At 37.2% G+C, this 22257-nt stretch overlaps 2 long non-coding RNA genes across 2 annotated transcripts in view; both read left to right on the forward strand.

The window, feature by feature from the left end:
• Positions 1-560: 560 nt before the first annotated feature.
• Positions 561-22257, forward strand: part of LOC119812673 — a 130607-nt gene continuing 108910 nt past the window's right edge. The window contains exons 1-2 of the long non-coding RNA XR_005285110.1: positions 561-1134; positions 1230-1413. This is a non-coding gene — a long non-coding RNA (uncharacterized LOC119812673). The remainder of the gene's footprint in view (positions 1135-1229; positions 1414-22257) is intronic.
• LOC119812674 lies at positions 8418-22073 on the forward strand. The gene is made up of 3 exons (XR_005285113.1): positions 8418-8620; positions 19265-19364; positions 21937-22073. It is a non-coding gene; the product is annotated as an uncharacterized LOC119812674 (long non-coding RNA).

Genomic DNA, 22257 nt, shown 5'->3' on the forward strand with positions numbered 1-22257 from the left:
CCACCTCATTTTTTTCAAAGGCTATATATTTTTTCAAAACAAAAGAATCTACACTGCTCTCTCTTTTTTTTAAGTTTGATATTTTCATATGCCACAATAAAGGGAGACTGGATCCCTTAAAATCGATCAAGGTGTTTACACTAGAATATGTAAATGAAGCCAAGTAGCCCCTACCTCCATATTTACAGATTACAAGTGCGATGCATTGACCTGTTAGAATTAATTCAAAGAACCGGCAGAAAACTTACATTACCGTGAGGTAAATCGTGGAAAGAAATCTTTAGCAATCGCACTTCTCGTCATGTACAAATTAGTATTTAAGGCAAAAGCAACCTGACATTTAAACAGCTAAGATCTAATTGGCTGCAGCCGAGATCTAATTGGATGCGTGGAAACGACACATGCAAGCCTGTGTCTCCCAGTGCTTTTCCGAGCAAGACGCTGGGAGAGCAGAAGTCAATTAAGTCACCTAGTCGATTCCGGACAGAGGGCAGTCTTTAAGACCCAGCGACTGTATTTGTCTGAAGAGGAAATGTTGCTTTTTGACAGATGAGAGAAATCCCCTTAGTGTTGGCTGTGGGAAGGGAGAAGTGAAGTCAGTCACCTGGTGGTGAAGGCCAGTAAAACAGCAAAGCGGGAGGAAAATTGCTGTCTCTCTCTTCTCTCCCTCTTTTCTCTCTGTGGGAGCCACCTCCTATTCTTCCAACTCTTTTAGCATAACCTTCAAAGGAGAACGGTCCCTTCAGACTTTGTTAACGTCTTTCCCCCACTGAGAGAATACCTCTTAGCTACAAGACATTTTTTTTTTTTTTAAGTCTATGCAGGACTTCGGGGATTCGGTTATCTTGCCAGGGAAATTGATGATTGCTAATGTCTGGGACTCACAGCGTGCTAAATTAGCTAGCAGAGTATGCCTGACGGAGGAAGGCTTTTATCACATACTCTTCTCTCCAGTTTCAACACATTTGCTTGAATTTTGCCGCATGATGCTGTCCAGGGAAGCAGCTTTTTTTCTTGGGATGCAGCAACTCGCTGGTTTCTAAGCTTATTGCAGAAGAAGAAATAATCTGAAATAGAGTGGAATTTTTTTTTTAACCTCCTCTGCCTGACTCGACTGAGCCGTGTTGGACCGCGGTAAATATCACCTGTCCCTAAATCTTTGAAGAAGTAAAAACAAAGTGAATTACCATTAGTATTTATTTATTTATATTATTTTTTAACCGGCGGAGGCGGCGAGACCACGGAGAATGAGACTGAGAGAAGCTGCCAGGGCTTGGAGGAGGATAAAGCTGAGTTTCAGCTGGAAACTAAAAGACTAGATCGGTTCGGGGAGCAACTTGGCCGGTTCCTCTCCACTTCCTTTAGTTTCGCTCCATGGATAGATCCACGGACCTGGACATCCAGGAGCTCAAGGTACGTGGTCCTGCGGCTGCGGCGCTGGCTTTCCGCTCTGCCGCGCTAGCATCCCGGGCTCTGCTCGCGGCTTCTCGGCGTCGCTGGAGTAGTCGCCGGTCCCGCGGGACGGCGAGGGGGCATCTGGGGCGGGGTATCCCCCGGCGCAGCGCCCTCCCAGGGCCGCGGAGACTCAGGCGGCTGTCCCTTGCCCTCCCGCGCGGGGCTGCCCTCCGCGTGGTTGCTCCCGCTGGAGGCCACCCGGTGTTCTCCTCTCGGGTGACAGTGGCATCTGGACTACAGGACCCGAGGCTCCTCGGTGTCCGGACGTGGTCCGCGGAGGTGGAGGCCGCCCTATCTCTAAGCGAGGTCGCCCGCTTTCCCGGCAAAGTTGTCCGAGATGCGCGGCCACTTTGCCTCTGGTCCCCTCTCGTCGCTCTCCTGTCCCACTCCTGCCCCTGCGCGACACCGGAACAGCCTGTTTCCGTTCGCAAATTCACAGCACAGAGGTGTTTGTGGCCACCAGTAGGCAGAGACCCTTCCTCCCACCGCCGCCCACACCATTTCTCTCTTGATGGTCATTGCCTTGGGCGCGAAGGGGTGGTAATTATTGCGGAGGGAGGGCGAGAGAAGAGACTTAGGGGTCCCCTGCTGCCCTGTCTTCACCAGCTGTACAGACAGATCTCCTAATCCTGTAACCAGGCCGAGTCTGAGGAACTGGGGAACGGGAGACGCCTGTGGAAGCAAGTCTGGAGAAGGCGGGGCGCTCCTCCCCGCCCAGCCTCCCGGGTCCGAGACCCCCGTTTCGGTCTGTTGCTGCACCCCATGTAGTGCCTGTCATTTTGTCCCTTCCTCTTCCCAGCCCTGAAGTGGCCCCAAAGCACTTAGGTCACCAATTTACCACTCTGCTGGTGGGTATCTCTGTCTTCAGGGCCGGTGTAAAAAGAGAGAAAGAACTTTAAAAAATGAACAAATCGCAAAATAGTTTAAATGTCCCGCTCACTTGTAGATGATAATGCAGAAAAGAAGAGATTCTGGAGCATTAAATACTTATATACATACATACATACACACATACATACATACATGCATGCATGCATACATACATACACATGTATTTATCCATCCTACTCTTCCTCCGGGCATTTTGTACACTACCATTCTTCTTGGGGGCTTTTTTTTTTTTTTTTTTTTTGCTAGAGATTTACACGTTAGGACTTTGTCCAGTTAAGGGCTTTGCCGATATCCCTACCTGCTGGGGAAACCTGACCAGTAGAGAGAGGTTTGCTAAGAAGAGTCAGGGAAATGGGTTTGCTGAAGAAGCTGGCTCAGGGCTGGGGAAATCCCCTGCAGCCTACCTTCTCCCTATGAGTCACTAAGCATGTGCATTGCAGTGGGTCCTCATGTCTCCTGGTGATTCCGGAGCCACAAGAGGAAAGAAACTGGTAGAACTTAGAGCCCTCTGGTGACTGCCTGTGTTTGTAGCTCCAGGGAGTCTGGGCTGTTTGAAGACATCTTTGACAACACTTCAATCCAAGCTCCTGGGTTCCTTGGAGGACATGAAGTGGGCAAAAGGCAGATCTAATGTTCTAGTTAAAGTTGGCAAACAAGTTTCTGTTCTTTGGCCAAGGTCACAATCAATAGACCTTGGCCTGGATGGAAAAGTCCTGTTACCTCTGTATTGTATCAAGACAGGACACATGGCCTTGTATTTGAATAGATCACTTGCTGCAATCCCCAAACACCCGTGTATTTCAGGAGAGGGAGTAGGCGTTACTTAATAAGAATACAGGAATGTGATGTGTATAATATAAAGAGATGGGTAATTGCAATTTTTTATTTTTATTTTTTGCTAACAATAGGGTATGGGACAGAGGAGAACATTTTCTTACATGATTTTAGCTATCATTCCCCATAACACCCCTTAGGTTCCTAATGATGAATTCCCGAACACACAGAGACTACATTGTTAATAGGAACAAAAAGAGCATGCCCATTGTGAAAACTTTTGTTTGGTGTTAGTCAATGAACACAACTTAAGTTTAATGCTACAATACCGTAGCTTTAGATTCTCAGAGCCACGGTGTACGAGACTGTATTGTTGGGAAGCCATGGGTAGAGAACTAGAAGGCTTTGGTGCAAAGACAGGGTTGATGATGTCTGGGGGACAAATGAGGCACGCTAGGAGAAAAGTTCTATTGAGGATGGGAAGAAGTTGTAACAGGGACATAGTTCTATCAGGGTCAGAGCTGACAAGCAAGGCAATGCAGTAAAGTCTTACTAGGAAACAGTTGATGTATATAGTGAATTTGTGTTGTCAGCTTTGACCCTACCTTTGGAATGTTTAACCTCTGAAATCATGTGGTCTGTGGTGACATTGCTTGTTGGGATGGATGGCTTTCTTACAGGAGCACCCACTGACTTGGGTTTCTCAGGTTACTTTGGTTCAAGTTTTATTCTATGACGGCTTTATACAAGAAAACCCCATTGTGACGAGGAGAGGAAAGGGATTAAAAATGCTGAGGGCACTTATTTGGGAGCAGTATTTGCTGTTTTGACTTTTTCTTTTTTAACCCGTCCATTCTAATGATAATTTTACTAAGGCAAAACTACATACACGTTAGTTTTGAGGATGCTTTAAAGTACCGAAAGATGTTTGCAGGGATTAGAAAAAAACAACAAATGCATGAAATAGTATAATAATCTAATCTAGCTCACCTTTAAATCATCAGGATCATTAGATGCAGCTGTCAAGCTCAGGTTTTAAGAAAGAGGTATTGTGTTACTCATCACCTTTATTTCAGGGTAAATCGGTTTTATGTCATTTGACAAAAATATCTATCTATGTACATGTACACATTTGTGCTATGAGTGTGGGCAATGGTATTTACTATATGTTAAAAAGTAAATAAAGTTTTCTGCCCCAACTTGAAATACTAAAGATTAGCCTCAATAATTAGATATGAAATCATTGCTATCCTTATTATAAATATTGCATGCACATTAAAGGATTTATTGGTGGATAACTGAGCAAAAGTTACTCTTGTAAAGCTTGCTAATGAAGGCAAGATTCTTTTCCTCTTCTGTTTTACATACATATCACTGATGAAACAAACCAGTGGTGAAAGGGGATCCAGTTCCTAGCCGAAGAGTTGTGGTTTGTTCTTTTCTCTTTGATCTGTTTCTTTTTGAATATATAAACTTGGCTCTGGATTTTGCCCTGGTATTTGTTTTAAAGGAGAGACAACATCAAACAACCTAGAATATGGGCTGTTGCTTTGGAAATGTGGGAGTTAACAAATATTGATATTAGAAAGAGGATCGTCAGCCCTGGAATAGTTCTAGTTTCAGGGTACTGAGTGCCTCTGACTAGTTGACATACTAATATTAATTCTGACCTGTATTGAGCTGTACTGTTTCTCCCTCTCAAACAGCTTATCTTGCATCACAGAACAGAGCACCACTGATGCCCAGAGTGCACATGACAAAATTTATTACACCGAGGATAATGAATAAGGATAAAGAATTCAAGTGTTGAGTTTTAAGACAAATTCTATTTTCTTGTATTGACATATTAAAAGTTAAGCTTTAAAGTGCTAATAATCCATTCTTGAATAATTTGAGTTTTGCTTGAGGATCAGAAAAATGAAAACCTCCAGGACTATAGTACAGTTTTACAATGATGTTTAATTTAAACTTTGATTTATTTCTTTTCAAATTCTCTTTAAGAAGAAAACTGGTTAGAAGTCAAAACAAAATTTTCTACTCTTGGAAAAGCCTGAGAACAGTGCTTCTATTTTAAAATTCTTTTATAAGAACAAAATTGTAAACTATTTAGCTTTTCTTGTTATGAATAAACCAAGTTTTTAATAAAGATAATTTAATTGTTTTTATAATATAATAAAGATAGGCTACAGTGATTTAATGTTATCTCTTTAAATTGAACACAATTTCGTCAGCTAAGAACTTGAAACTTGACCTATATAGGCAAGGCAAAGCCCTCCCAGAATGATACAATTAGGCCATTAGGAAAGTACTGTATGGGAAGGAAATGATTGCCTAGCAAAAACTCGCATACATTTAAACAAGTGGTTCATTCCAAGATGCAGCAGTCTGTAACAAATACCATAGTACATTTGTCTACAATTGCATCAAATAAGAGAGCTGGCACTTAGATGAATTCTAAAAATGATTATTTTTGTTTCATCAATAAGACACTCAGCCCAGAAAAGTGGAGCTTGCTGCAGTGTGGGAGGCTTTGCAAGAGTGTAAGTAGGTGGTATTTTTATGTTAGTCATTCCATAGTGAAAAATAGTACTCTCCAACACATGTCATATTTTTAGCAACTTGCTTTTTATATTCACACTTTTTAGTTAAGAATAAGGAAACATATATGTGAACAGTGGCTTATTTGACTTTGTTCACATCTTCAGGAGATGTAATTTCTCTTCAGTTATATCCGGTTACAACTTTTTGATAAAAAGAACTAACCAGAGATTTAGTAGCAATTAACTTTGACATTTAAAGTTAATATTGTTTTAATTAATAAATAATAATTGTATGCCTTTATGGGAAACAACATGGTGTTTTAAAATTATGTGTTTAATATCAAGCTAATTCATGTTTATTATCTCATTTTTTATGATGAGACATTTTAAGTTTATGCTTATATTTTATAAAATATATATGTAATATATTATTTAAGATTTAGTTATTTTACTATGTATACATACATCAAAACATTATGAATTATATATATATATATTTCACACACACACACACACATATATATGTTATTGTTAATTCAAAAATGAAATTTCTGAATAAGGATAGATATAGGGTATTTCCGTAAGTGGTTTGATTATTGAAGAGTGAAATTCTCCCATCTCTGTCATGCTTAGGAATTACCATTTGTCTTTTGAATCTTTGTCATTAAATTCCTTATTTATTCTTTGTACATACTTGTGTGTGTGCGTGTGTGTGTGTGTGTGTGTGTGTGTCAGGGGGTATGGCATGTGAATTCCAGGGTGAACATGTGGAGGTCTGATGTGTGATTTCCCTGTCTATGCTGTGATTACCATTGATAAATAAAGGAATTGCTTTGGGCCTTTAGCAGAGCTACAGGGGAACAGAGTTAGGTGGGAAAAACTAAGCTGAATGTTGGGAGAAAAGGAGGCAGAGTGAGAAGAAGCCATGGAGCTGCCACCGGAGACAGACATGTTGAAGCTTTGTCACGACCTTGTGGGGATACACAGATTAATGGAGATTGGTTAAAATATAAGAGTTAGCCAATAAGAAGCTAGAGCTAATGGGCCATGCAGTGATTTAAATAATATAGTTATTGTGTGATTACTTTGGGACTGAGCAGCCAGAAACCAACAAGCAGCCTTCCTATCAATAAAGGTCAGAGGACAACTTATAGGACTCAGTTCTACCATGTGAGTCTCGGGGATTATAATGTTGATTTAAAAAATATATCCAAAAATGCAGTTAATATAAATGAAATAAACTTTAAGTAATATAAGTGAAACATTATTTATGGTTTAACTTTAAGGAAGAGACATACTTAGTATTGACAGAAAGAGAATTAGGAAGAAACTTCTGTTGGGAATTGTATAGTCAATTTGAGAAGTGTCCATCAATTGCTGTCATTAGTAAGCTCAGATCCCAAGTTTCTATTGGCTATTATAGCTTTGCTGATCTCTGGGTTTTACCAGAGATACATCAAGACTTGAAGTAGTAGTAAAAAGAATATTTCAAGATTTATGGACTCAAAATAATGGCTCTGCAAGACGGCTTAATGTTGTAAGACAATAAATCAGTGTGCATTTTTTGGAGCATTCCTTTTATATGATATTTAGTTACTTATTTCTCATACAGTATTGGGATTTCAGCTAAAATGCAATTCAGCAGGCTTATAGATTTAAGGTAATAAAGAAAATGAGCATTTGCTTTACCTCAGCTCTCTATGGATTTTTTGAGTATACGCATTTACAATTTGACTGATTTGATGGGCAAAGTTCATCTATAAAAATGTATAAGCTTAATAGTTAAACACTACCCATGTTTTTAAGATTAATTTTAGTCTTTGTCTCAAAGTCAATGCTACCTCATTAAAAAGAGGTAGATTTTAATATGTTATTTTTACTAGTATATGTGTTTTTCTTTGGCTGTATCCATTTTGGATGAATATTAGGAGTAAACAGAGATCCTATATTTCCAATGAGAGCAAATAGAGAATTCTAAGCATCCCCAAAAATGACAAATTTAAGGATGAGTATTGCTCTGAAACACACACACACACACACATACACACACACACACACACACACACACACACAGACACACACACAGCAACAGCAAAACTGTGCCCTGGGAGTTCTGGTGATATATGCCTAAGTAAGTTTTTGTAGGTTCGCCATAAAAACACTATAAGCCATGGCCATATAGTTGTGGTGTTAGATTCCAACACAAAATGCTTCTAAGCCAAGATGAAAATTTTAAACATCTTTAAAAGTAAAATATTTCTATATCTACTCACAAAGATTCTGACTTCCAGCATAATGGCTATCAGAGAAAAGGGGGCTAAAATGAAGACTTTGCTGCTAATTGAAATGTTCAGCTTCAATATTAGAGCCCAGAAATATCCAAAAGTCTCCAAGCACTCAGTTTGCATCTAGCTGCCTTGGAAGCTTTGCTTGGTCCAGTTTTGTGGTGTAGGTTGCAATGATTGTTTACACAACCAGATACAGTTCAAATCCTGGCTCAGTCACACACCAGAGGCAGTGTTGCAGGCAGGGCTCACAGACCTCACAGTTCTCAGCTGTAGCTGGGTAGAGAATGCTAGGGCTGGGAATCGAGTTTCACTGGAGTGTTTTCTTCCAGTCTTTCTTACCGGTGGTGGACTAATTTTCTTAAAAGTTCATTCAAAATAATTCCAGTATTTAATTAATAAATCAGAAGTAGCACTGGTTGGGACTGTTACCTGTTCTGCCTGCTCTTAGTTCACAGTTCAACAGAGACACCGCCTAGAACCGGAAGATGAAAAAGCAGAAGGCAGAAACCTCATGGCCATCTGCTCTCTCAGTTCTCTCGTCTCAGTCGATGGCTACCTGCACCTTTTGAAAATGACATGTTTGCATCTTCTTCAAAGAAAATTGTTTTCAAACCGATAAATTTAACATAACTGTCTCCATCATTCAAATGCTTCATTTGAACATCAAACCAGGTATATGCTATCAGCTGCTTATTTTGGGGGTTTAAAACTGTAGCTCAGAAAAATGAAGTGCTCAGAATCAAACGGTTAATGAAAAATGCATTAGTGACACTGTTCTGCGTCTTCTGTTTCTGAAATCTATGCCACTGCATGTAGTTTAAACTCCAGAGATGATTGGAAGATGTTGCTCACGGAGTAAAGGATTTTCTCTAACATTCTTGTTTCCAATGTGAATGGTGACATTTGAGCTGCAATCCATGTGTTTACTTTTCCTACAGAGTAGCTCTTCACTCTACATACCTTTAAAAAAGAAATGTTATGCTCATCCCCAATCCTTGGGCTATATTATTTTTAGGTTGACATGCGGCAGTGAAGCCCAAGAGTAAGTGATAGAGGCCTAGGTATGTGCAAATTGCAATAATCCCAGTCATTGGGCGGTAGATGCAGGAGAATCAGCAGGTCAGGTCATCCTCATCTACACCCTAAATTTTAGAACAACCAGACTACATGAAACTTTATCTCAGAAAGTTTTTTTAAATGATAGATAATACATAATAAGAAGATGATAACCTTCTTTCATAACCTTAAACAACTGTAAAAATTAGATCCTATATAAATTATATAAATTGATATATTTTCTCCATTATTTTACTTATCAGCTTACTACCAATTTTGATTTTGTTAAAGATCATAAACTGAATTCGACTTGCAACAAGGGTTTCCTACCTCAGCTTTTGTACATTCAGTTTGTCTTAAAATTAATACACACACATGCATAAATGTGAATTATCATGCACTTAGATTTATGATAAAGCAGAATTGAGAAAATGACTAAATTTACAATGAAGCTAAAGATCTCCATAGAAATTCTTCATATTTACCACAGTTAAATACATGACTATGAAATAAATTTGATTTTAGCTCTTGACATAATTTTTATTAACATTTTCACTAATTTTTAAAAAGTCATATATGTATAAACTCATAAAAGCATAGTAGCATATTATTTCAGAAAGGCATCTGTTTTATATTCATGCAAGATCGATATTCAATAATGCTTTCAGAAGGCATTTTCTAAAACGTTTCAGTTTGAGTATTTCTAGGTCAAACAGATTGACTAGATGCATACCACACATTTTGTGTTGAAGGAGCATCACTTCTTAGATGCCTTTCCTTTCAACAACAGTGCTGATGGTTGGCATCCTTTTGAAGACGCTTTTCTCAAAGCAGTTCTGTGCCTGTCATTGCTATGGTATGACTGCTTGTATGATAAGAAGTCCACAGTATGGAACTGTTATGAACTTCAGAGAAGGGGAGGGAACCAGACCACATTAAGTTTCTTATCCTTCTACAATACCCTGCTTGGTCTTTGCCTCATCGATATTAATAATGGCTATCAGCTGTAAACATTCTGGGTTACAGCTGAAAGTCATAAAGTGAAAGTCATAAAAGTACTATATTCATCTTTGCTCAGGGCATGTATACTCAAACACTAGCTCACATATGATCATTTTCTAATTTTCACATTTGTTCGTAATCTCACATCCTCCTACGGAAGAAAGGTATTATGTACCTAATATAAAAACAGCCTTGAAACTTTCTTGGGTAGAAACAAAAATATCAGCTTCCATGGGCAAGAGTGATCTTATGAAATATGAAAACAAAGTCGTGAGTGGGAAAACCCTTCCTCTTGGAGATCCTAGGAGTCGGTATCTACTCAGTGCATCTCAGCGTTTTAAAAACCTCAAACCGAAGGAAAAGCTAATCCAAGGAAATAGATAGCTTACCTCAAGATTCATAGAATTGTATTTGACCTTTGCACGTCTCCCTCAGATGGATGAGATATTTTATCTAGTCTTAAAGACAAAGTAAGTTTCACTTCTCCTAAGCAGCTGCTTGGAATTTAACATTAAGAATTGATGTTTGTCCTAAAACTATGGTGTTTAATAGCTGGCTTTAATACTTTTTGCATTTACCCTAAAGGCTTATTTTTGTTTCCATTTTAACAACTACTTTGATCTCAATCTAACCATTGGGCACAGAATACGGGTTTTTTTTCTAATTGTAAATACTTTAAAAAAGTACTATAAACAAATGTATACATATTTGAAATTGCAGTGACTATGTGATGTGTAAGGTTTTTAGTTATATAAAACATGCCGTGGTATTATGCATCTCTTATGAAAGGCTTCAGCCCTCTAAGAATTTTCTTACTTTTCAGAACTACAAACTGGAGTCACAGAGGTTAAATGAGAATGCTGTGCCTATCTGGTGTGCCACGTGCAGGATCTCACTGTGCAATAGTTCAGGAACTTCTGAGCCTCTAGAAAGTGAAACCTTACTTGCCCTTGGACTGACAGTCTGATCAGTAACACTGATTTTTGGGACCATTTTAATTCAAATTTATTCTGATATTAGTCACTGTTTCACTTTTCGTTGCTTTCAGATTTGGATTTTGTGAAGAATAATTGCTCATATTGCCAAATCTATGAAATTAGAAAGCGCCTCACTTTTATCTGGTATGGAGACATTGTTTAATGAGCAGTTAAACAAAATAAGCCCTTCTAGCTTGGCATTTTGTTCATTCTCAAAGCCACTTTGTAAAATCGATGTTTTGATCCATCGATTGCTCTAGGCAACAGAGACAGTTAGGTTTTATTTCATCTCATCAACTTTTTTCCAAGTTTATACGTGAGTGAGTCATGGTTCAAAGTGCAAACAGTTCCATGTTTGTGCTCTTAATGATAAGGCCTTTCAGTAAATCATTCCTGAAAAAAGTCATGGGCATTTAATCATTATGTGATACATAGTGGAATCAGTTGAACATATTTTTGCCATGGGATAATGGAGCAGAGTATATTTCAGACACTTCCAAGTCACTTCTGAGGTACCTGACTTCAGAATGTCTACCATTTCAATACAAGGTGTGACTACCTTGACTAAAATGCACTTTGTCCACACGTCGAGTGGGCTTTGGAAACTTCTGAGAGAACAATTGGAAAAGCAGGAATATTAAAGTTCTACAGATAATAATGTATCTTACTCTGATATTAATCGACTTCTGCCATGATATCATCATTTGAAAGCACATTTATACTAAGATTTCTGTCTTCTATGTCTCAACTTTCTCATGCTTCGTGAGATAGGTTACTGACTATATTTGTAAACTGTAATCTTTCAATGTTATGAAATTTCTTTCCAGCATACGCAGAAAAATCAGAATTCAAAGATTGAAAGAGCCTTTTTCTACTTGTTCAGTTATTGACAAATAGTAGTTGAGTTTAAACCAAAGAAGTTAATAAGCTGAAAAGTCAATGAAAAATTACAAATGTTTACTGTAGCTAAAAAATTTTCTCTCAAAGAGAATGATTCTAAGTAACTGTAAAAACTAACAGAATAAACACTGCTCCTGTTCCATCAAACATCTTTCTCTGTTCTATCCTCCTCCTTGATTTAAATGATCCAGTGTCTAAATTTTACATTAAAAGACCTGTGATCCTTTGTAAGATTATTTGATATAAGTCTTCAAACTCTGGCATATACATTATTGAATTCTTATTGAGAATATTTTCAAATGTGTATGAATAATAGGGATTCTTAACTATCTGACCTGTCATTTTTACAATCTTTTATAAAAGCCTTCCATGTTTGTTTTCTAACAGTTCTGTGTTCTTGGAGTTAGTCCTTGCTCGGTTGTTTTTTCCTCCTTGCACAATGTCGGTAGGTAATCTTGGATGACTGAAGGTGGCTACAAAGTGATAGCAGCCAGGAAGGAACACACACATCCCACCCCTCACTTGAGCTTCTCCGTCCCTGCCACGGAGTTCGGTAATCTTTTAGAAAGTTCTGTCTAGATGTTTCATTACCTTTTCAGTATAAGAACTCCGTCAGAGGTGTGTCATCAGTACCATCTTCTAGTTTTCCATGTTTCGACACTGCCTTTAACCTCTCATTGTCTCCGATGAGACTTCTCCACAGCCCCTCATTTGTCATAACCTCTCTCAAGAATCATGGGTAGAGCTCTTGTAGTGCTGGTGGTCACTGCAGCAAACGGAATGTACGAAAAATGAGATTACTCTAAGGAACCGGGTCAGAATCCCTGCCAAGAGATTTATACAATCTTTTCTTCTTTTTAATTTTAAATAAGTTAACTCAGAGTAAGTTGGGACAGACTAGATATTGGAGCACAAAAGCTTGCCCTGAGTCTTGGTAGAAAGGATTTAGACATTTCTGGAAATGCCTGAGGGTGTTTTATAAAAGGAAGAAAAGATGATCCCTGGAAACTAGTCCTAACAGCAGCCAATTATCAGCTTTGACAAGACTGATCAAGTTGAAGTTAAAAACCCCACATATTCTTTAAATATGATTATTATTTTTCATTTCCTGTTTTGATAAAATTCTTGCATTAAGTTTCCACAAAGACCTAAACCTTGGCAATTTGCTTAGCTGATTTTCTATGTTTTAGGCTTAATATTCAAAGTCCTTACTATTAAAATTATTATACGTTTCTGAAAATTTGAGAGCTTTGTCTTCTTAAATTGGGCTAAAGATTCTTTGCCAACACAGTTAGTCAGCTAAGTCAGCAGCAAGGCTATTCTGGAAGATTGTCAGTGATTCCAGGCATTGGGTTTTACATATGACTGACTCCAAATGAACCTGTTCTGCTAGTTCCTTATTTTATACATTTCCTTAATAGAGGGTAGAATTTATTGTGTGTTCTATGGCAGTGGTCATGTGGCTTATTGGTATAAGGTAATATAGACGTGCATAGAACAAAGTAGAAGTGCGTTCACAAAATCTGATGGAAGACATATGCTAAGAACAACCAGCAATGTTCTCTGAGAACGATTGGCAAGAAGGGCTGATAGCCTATCTATGATTTTCCTACTTCTTTGACTAACCTCAAGTAACTTATGCCCAAGCTACCCGCAATTCTACATTTGTACATATTCGTTTATAAAACAATAGTTCCTTTCTTATCTGCTTAAATTTTATTGTTTATTCTCTTCTGATAATTTGTTTCAATTCCCACACTTCAGCATGATACAGCGCAATCAGCATAATGTTGACATTGAGCATCACAGGGGTGTCCTCCGCCCCTAAACTTCACTAAATAATTCATTTCTTCCAGATCATGAATTTCCTCTCTGTGTCTTTTAATACTGCCTATGCGCTTGCTGGAACACATTTCTAGTTCTTTGCCAATGGATTTTCTGCTTACTGATCAATAAGCTGAGGAAGATACAATTCTTTTCTTCCTTTGTATTCCTACACATTGTACATTGCCCCATAGGTCACTTGTGGGAGATAGAGAGAATGAGAGAATGGAGAGTGAGTGAGAAAGAGTGGAGTCTGCTGCATAATACTTTTTAAAACATTTTAAAAATGATTTTGATGTGTATGGGTGTTTTGCCTGCCTGTATATCTGTATACTATGTACCTTTAACAATGGTGAAGGCCAGAGAGAGTGGTATATTCCACTGGGATTAGAGTTATAATCCACCTTGAAGCACATGTAAGTGCTGGAAATTAAAACCTGATCCTTTGGAAGTATAGCCAATGCTCTTAACTGCTGAGATGTCTCTCTAGCCTTACACAATAAAGAAGACTTAGAAGACTAAGGCATGTTAAATATGACTTTAAGAACAGCATGCAGTCAGTAATGTTATCATATCTTCTGAGTTTTCTTGAAGCATGAGCAGTTTCCCCCCAACTTGTCCTATACCTCTCCATTAGGTTTATTTTCTTGCTTTTTATGGATTATTTTTTGATTTTTTAATTATGGATTATTTTTTGATTTTTTTAATTATGAAATATATTTGTTAAATTTGTTGACATTTTGGCAGTAATTAATGGAAGAGTGGAGTTTTTATTGTGGGAAGGAATATTATTCTTTTCAGCTTGATCTTTGGTTTGCTTGTTACTTAGTCCAACAGACGAGTTAAATGAGGCATACATAGTACCTACTGCCAATGAGTAATGATTAGTTACTTATATCCAGGCTTTTTTGAAGCTCATTACCATTGGGTAATGGCACAAGAAGTTGTTTTTGGACAGGTGGAAAATTTCCTCTTTGAGTTTCTGTGTCCAAGTTATGAAGTGTTGTATGCCAAGACATTGTAGAAACTATTTTTATGGCTGTGAGTTTTCTTCTTGCAAACATCCCATTACATAGCAGAATTTTAGAATTTTGTTTTGTTTTTGTAATACATGGCCTTCATTGAAATTATTTTCTAGAGTCTAAACCTGTGAGTCTGTTTTCTGAAATTAAAAACAAGTAATCCTGTTTCAACTCAATTTTATATTAGCCACAGGCTAGGGGAATTTTAGGTATTATAAGGTATGCCCTCCATGTTTATAAAATGGAAAGTAACTCATGTGGTGGTATAGTTAGGATTCTATAATATCTTGCCTTCAGAGAGAAAACAGGTTCCCCAATTGACTCAAATTTCCATAATTATTTTAGATTGGCGGGATCTTAGACTATATGCTTATTAAGATCTAGTCATTTGCAACTGAAATTGAACACCAGCAATGATCAACTTTACCTGTCTTTTCTTTATGGCGTCGTTGCTTTTAATTTTTAGTAAACAAAACAAAACAAAACACAGATGCTGCTTTTCTGTCATAGAATAATGCTCCCTTTTCTAATTTACCTATACACATTCACATACAGACTAATCCACAAAACACACACACGCATATACATACACCCAAACACACATACACAAACATACAAACACAAATATTGACCTTGAATTCTTGGAGAAAATACAATTGCTATTTAAAATGTTTATCCATTTTTCTAAGACCTTCTACTCTAGTTGTGCCTGTGTATTTCAGAAACTAAAGTCTTAGAACTTGACTTTTTATAATAAAAATTGCCCAGAGGATTAGTTTTAGGAATAGAATCATTCTATTTCCTATGGCCTGAAGCTCTAATGTCTCTATATTCTCTCTCTTGTTGATCCAGTTACCCACTTCAGTAGAAGACCAGTGTTAGGGAGAATATGCTTGCTATTTTATGTGTCATCCTTACACTTAACAGAAGAGAACTAGATAGCAGACAGATTGGAGTGGGACTGTATGTATATTAGTATCAATTTATCTAAACAAACTATAAAGTGGACCAATTGTATTTTATTGGAATATATTAATTATATAAAGGGGTTACTATGATGTTTCTATATGTGCTTATACTATATTTTGATAAAATTGATCTCCTCTAATAAATTTATTTTATCTTCCCTCATTACTTTGGAAATGCCATGTTTACATATGCTAATTTCTCAAAAGATACTAGGATTAGCATATCGTTTAGATACTGAGTCATGTGATTTGTTTTGATTGCTAAATGTATTTTAAGGCATTTGCTTATTATTTAGTCTTTAAGTGATCTTAAGGTCTTTCTGTATCCATTGTTACAATGATATTGCATAGAGATGCAATTAACAGACAAAAACTTTTGCTTATAGTCATTTTCAAACTATCCTAGATTAATTTTACATTGATTTTTTTTTTCGAGACAGGGTTTCTCTGTAGCTTTGGAGCCTGTCCTGGAACTAGCTCTTGTAGACCAGGCTGGCCTCAAACTCACAGAGATCTGCCTGCCTCTGCCTACCGAGTGCTGGGATTAAAGGTGTGCGCCACCACTGCCTGGCTAGATTAAGTTTACATTTAAAAAAAATATTCATCCCAGGCACCTAAAATGTCTTTGAAATAATTTGCATTTGGCGAATATTTATTGAGTTAATTACCTTAGATGAAAATTGCTTTCCAATACTGATTTTACTGTGTTTTCCTCCTACAAAAAGTATCATGATATCAATACAAATATGTCATACAAATAGTTTGTATGTCCTGCACAGCTTTCTTCTCCGTTAAACCTCTTGTTTCATTCAACATTCATTTGGATGAGGCTGATACAATTCAGCATTCATATCAGTCAGTGACTACTCTGGCTCCTCATAATACTGGCGCTCCTTCATAAAACACTTAATATGATTTGAATAAAGACAAAACATCCTGAATTAAATCCCACCACAGTCTGAGAGTCATGAAAAGCAAAGCATGTCCTTCCCAGATGACCATGATTGAATTCGGCATTTATTATTCTGGACCAGTAAATTATACGAGATAACGATAGCATGTGAAAGCAGAATCTACAGCTGGAACTCCATACACAAAGAGTCAGATCAGTGAGTTGTACTGTTAAGAATATATTTAACCGAGGACATACAATCAAGATGGTTAGTTTGTGTTTTCTTCAAATTACATACTTCCATGGCTCTAAAGAACTTGTCAAGGCAAACTGTCTTAAATCCATAAAAGAGAAATTTATAAAAAGACATATCATGATAATAATCCATACATATGATCTTTGAGTAAAATCCATAGACTGTTAATCACTGAAAAAATGAATTTATGTAGTAAGCAATGACTATTATATATTATGGTGATATTCTCCTACCTAGACAAGTGTCTTGTATTAAAGAATTCAATACGTGGTTCTTGAGTAAAGTGTAATTTCAGCTAGGGATTTTTAAAAACTTCTTTTAACTCATAAGGAACTTGAGAGCAAAATGAGCTGTCATCTACCCATTGACAGAGAAAAGTAATGCAGCTTTTGAGATTCCAATTATAAGGCTTCTTTATTTTTGCTCAGTTTTAGAGCCACATAGACACGAGTTCATTGCAGACTCCCCTTTTGAGCTGTGCGACTTTTGATGTGATAGTTAGCATTTCTAAATGTCATTTACTTCCAGGGTAAATTGAGACTAACAATTATACCTTCTCCATGTACATTACAGGACCATCGTATGATAGTTATTAACTATAGTCATCAGTGTTTAGCACAGAACCATCTATACATGTATTAGTTATTATTCCATTATTATCATTAATGACTGTTCAAGGGGGCCAAGAAGGATGAGTAAAATATTAAGAGGGTATAGAAAAAGTGAACACACTTCCCATTGTATATGGAGGTGGGTTCACCTGGGAAGAGAATTTGATGAACTTGCTCTGTGGGAGAGAACTGGCACAAAGCCACCCTGAAATGTGTCCCAGGATGAGACTTTGGTCCTTGCACAGCTCCATGGTAGGACTAAATCTAACTGCTTGAGTTTAGCGATATCAAATGCTCTCCAAAGGTTCTTAACTGCCTAAAGGCAGCTTTTAATTTTAAACACCAAGAAAAGTCAATCAGCTCCCACCTAAAAATATGCATTGGAATGTGTTTTGCATGCATTAAAATCTAATTTCACATCTCACCAAGTTTAACTACTTTTGTGCTCAACTAGTCTCACATTTGGTATTTTATTTATTTCTAATAGGGTTCATAATCTATGTTACCATATATAGCTCTCAAATAATTTTTTATATAAATTCTTTTAGAAATGCTGTTTTTTGAGATATTTTAATTTTTTAATTGAAAATAGGTTATTCTCTCACACACAACCTGACCACAGTTTCCCTTCCCTCCACTCCTCCTACCACCCCCTCCACAACAAATCTCCCCCTCTCCCAGACCTGCTCTCCTTCCATTTCCTCTTTAGAAAAGAGCAGGCTTCCAAGAGCTAACAGCAAAGCAGGACAAAACAAGATACAAATGAGATAAGGCAGCAATACTTACTCATATAGAGGCAACCCAAGAAGAGGGAAAGAGCCCAAGAGTAGGGGATATTTTAAATTTTTTATGTCTTCCACAAGGAACTTAAGAAAAGTTGCATGCTAAAAATAAATTTCTCAGCCCACAGAGAAAGAGAGAACTCTGAGTATAAAAGGACCTTGTATTAAAATATTTTTATATAGCATTACAAATGAGTTATATTTTTCAGGGATTTTGCTTATTTATTTACAAATTTTTGGGACAGGCTGACTTTGAACTTATTAGGTAGCCAAAGACAACCTTGACATCCTTTTCTTCCAGTTCCTACCTCCAAAGGTGTTTCCTCCATTCCAGCATCATGGTATTTGCTGTGTGTGTATTTACCAAATTAAAACTAATTCTGTCTGTTAGCTGTACATGTATCTTCTTGCAATTCATAGAGCCTTTGCTTATTAAGCTTTATTGCTAACAGCTTTGCTTTGCCTATGGAGATTGTGTGAGATAAGTTTATCTTTTGGTTTGCCAAAGCAGACAAATTCTGTTATATATGCTTACATTTAAAAACTCTTAGTGGAAAATAATTTCTGAAAACAAACAAACAAAAACTCAAAGAGATGGCCTAGGTCCTGGTGGGTCTTGCTCGTTGGTCCAGTCTGAGATTTGAGACAGGAACCAAGTCTCTTTCCCTGCTTGGCAGAGTGTGTATTGCTAAGTCTTGCTTTTGGTTATGGAACACAAATGAAAATTATCACTGAAATTTTAAAAAATAAATGGTAACTTAGCTAGCATCATTCCCATATCTACTTTGTAGTAAAAAATGCCAGCTACTACACTGACCAATATTTCTTAACCTGCTTATATTGTGAAAATGTAAATACAGAAGCAAGACATGATATCTGAAAAGTTGACAGAATCAGTCTGTGCCACTCTCCCCAAGCAAATACTTTGAACTTGCCCATAGGAATCTTTCCTGTGCAATTTCTCTTACCTTGATTCCATATTTAGCTGTAACTCTAGCCAAAAATCTTTCTTCGTCTTTATTGTAGCAGGGCAGAAAAGAAACAAAGCAAGAAAACATGGTTTTGTCTTCTCTCAGTTCTGCCACTCTCGCTGCTGGTAACTGTTTCTACTGCAGTTGTGACTAAGGTGAGCATATCTTGTGTTTGTACTTGTTTAAAGGTACTTGACATTCTAAAGGAATGTAACCAAATCTTTTCTATTTGTTTTTTAACGGCGAGTTGTTAAGAGCAGGGATATGCATATAATCCTCTTGATAATTTTCTGGAAATGCAGTATGTTTTTACAGAATCTATAGGGTGCTATCTGTTATTCTTAGCTTTGAAGTTATTTTGGAATAAACTAAATTAGCCGATAAAAGTACGTTTTCTTCAAAATGGAAATGCCCTCTTGTTCATCTACAGTAACAGAGAATGAAATCAGTTAATAGCAAAGCATAGTATAGTAGATGTGCTATTCCTGACATCTGCTGTTACATCAGGCCAATCTTACCTGAACTAGCAAGGACAGAAGAGCGCTCTGATGCGGAAGGAAGGCTCAGGGCACTGGCGAATATACTTTCTTGAAACTGAAGTAGAAGGAAAGAAAATTAACACTTCTGTCACTGGATTGCAGTGTGTACTATTCTGTCACTCCTTTAATTTACACAGAGATGACTCAAAACTTTTCATTTAAAAAATGAGCTTCATCTATGTATTGCTAGTGAAGGTACACATGGCTGCCTAATGACTGATAGACATCTCCCTTCGCACCCTCAGACTGGTCAGGATTTAGCACAGGAGTCAGCTTGCTGTAGTGAAGTTTTAGTTCTGTTTGTATTACTTATTGAAGTTTTATTATTTAGAATACAGTAGCTTCTATTTCCTTAGAGGAAAGGGAAGCCTTCATTTTCCTTAACAAAACAAAACATGGTAATCTTCTCAATTGTCCCACGTCCCTTGGCCTCAGACACCCTGATGTCTTAGTTGTACAGGTGCTTCAGAAATCTGAAATCCAGGCTTCTCATCAAACAACACAGCAGTCATTATAATAAATAGTTCATCAAGAATCTAATTGTTTTATTTGGGGAATGTTATTTTTGGGGGGCATTAATCAACTTTCTTTTGGGGCATACCTTATCAATGAATATTAACGTAAAAGAAAAGTAACAAAGTCTGCATAATATAATACAGAAACACAGCATTCACATATCAATATTAAGAGCAAAGGTGATGTTTGTTGTGTCTTTGATAGCCATGAGATGCTGCAATCCCCTTCAGTTAAGTAAGAGACTTGTAAACTAATTTCTTATAGTGTTTTACATATTCAGCAATCTACATTGTCATTACTTAAAGATGAAAAGAGGGACTTGTTTTGAGATTGAATGTTAAAAGATGCAAACTAACTTGCTCATTTAATTAAAGACGCATGCAGATGAGCATGTGGGAAGAGAATCAAGCTTAACATTGTGTTTTATATGTTGTATCCTTCACTAGTTTTCATCATAGTCTCATTATCTGAAACTTCTCTTTTCCTTCTAATTGAGGGAACACCTGCTCTTCCTTTCTTATTGAGTCTGCTGTTTTCATTTGCTGGTAGCATCTCTAAAGACCGATTGCCAGATTATATCCTTAAAATTGCTCCTTCAGCAGCCTGGATGGGCAATTATCTTGGAAAGGGGAAGTGAAGTCAAAGTGTTCAAAATTCATGTCTGATGTTTCTTAAATATGACCTCTACAAGGAATATTCCTCCCTTAGGAAGATAAATTATAATGTGAGCTCCTTACTATGCAGGGAACCAGGGTGAGATTGCATAGAAAGACGTGCATGTCTAGCATGAGAAAATATTCTGGCAAAACCTAAGAAGCAAGAAGGAGCTGCACAGGGGTTTTGGATTTCAAATTTAATTTTGATTAGCTAATATACGAGACATTATTAAAGTGACTTATACTCACAGACACATTAAGGTTTGTTGGGTTAAAATTAAAACAGTCAAATAAACCTCCACATCCAAAACATTTAATGAAAGAAATGGTATTGGGATTATGGAATTTCCTGTAAAGCAGCTTCTGAAATGATTTAAATAACAAATAGCTTGGCTAAGGTATATGTTTTTGACACTATTGTTTTGTATGTCCTTTTATTAAAAAAAACAAAATAAAAATCATGACTCCCATTTGTTTTATAATAATTACTTTAGAATTCAGGAAAAAGAACTAACTGCGTTTGTGTTCAATTCTTCACTTGATTTACTCTCTGAGGATGATTTTAATGCCAGTTTCAGTGTTTCAGTTTTCCTTTGAAAGGTAGACAATATATTTGTCACCTGGTATCACTTGGTATGTAAAATTGGGAATGAACTCATAACTGCTAGGACTGCATGTAGAAGACCTGCCTGAAATCAAACCAGCCACAATTCCATTCTCCAAGGGGAAGGAGCCCAGGGAGACCGACCCCTTGCTGAGAAGCTATTGGTAATTAGTACCTGCTGGGGGTGGGGTAAGTTTTCTTCAAAATGAAGTCTCTGAAAGGCTATCAGTGCTCTAATACAGGGCCATACCGCCATGCATATATAACAATGTTAAGTGGACTCAGTGGCTGTTTTAAAGAAAAAAAAGAGAAGAAATGAAGTTAGGAGGGGGGAAGGGTGGTAGGAGAAAAAGGGGAGGAATCAAAGGGAATGGAATGGGGGTAGATTTTAATGGAAACACATTACATGCAGGTGTGAACTTCACAAATAAGAATGAAATCAACAACAGGGAGAAACTAAAGGAAGTATAAAAGACTAAAGTGAATGTGGTAGAGCTTCCAGAAGTCAGAGGAATTAAACATGGGCATCTTTCCAAATAACACACTTGTAGCAGGTGAGTTTAAAACTGGATTCTTCTGAGTCACAGTATAGCTGACTCTACAAAAGGAGCACACTACTTCTTTATTAAAAACATCTAAATCTGTAATGCTTAACTAGTTTTCTTTGTCAATAGATACTTGCTAGCTTGGGAAATTAGAAAATGTTCCTCTCCTTTTAGTAAAGACTTCTAGT

Source organism: Arvicola amphibius, chromosome 4 (assembly GCF_903992535.2).
Source record: "Arvicola amphibius chromosome 4, mArvAmp1.2, whole genome shotgun sequence".
Lineage (NCBI taxonomy): Eukaryota > Metazoa > Chordata > Mammalia > Rodentia > Cricetidae > Arvicola > Arvicola amphibius.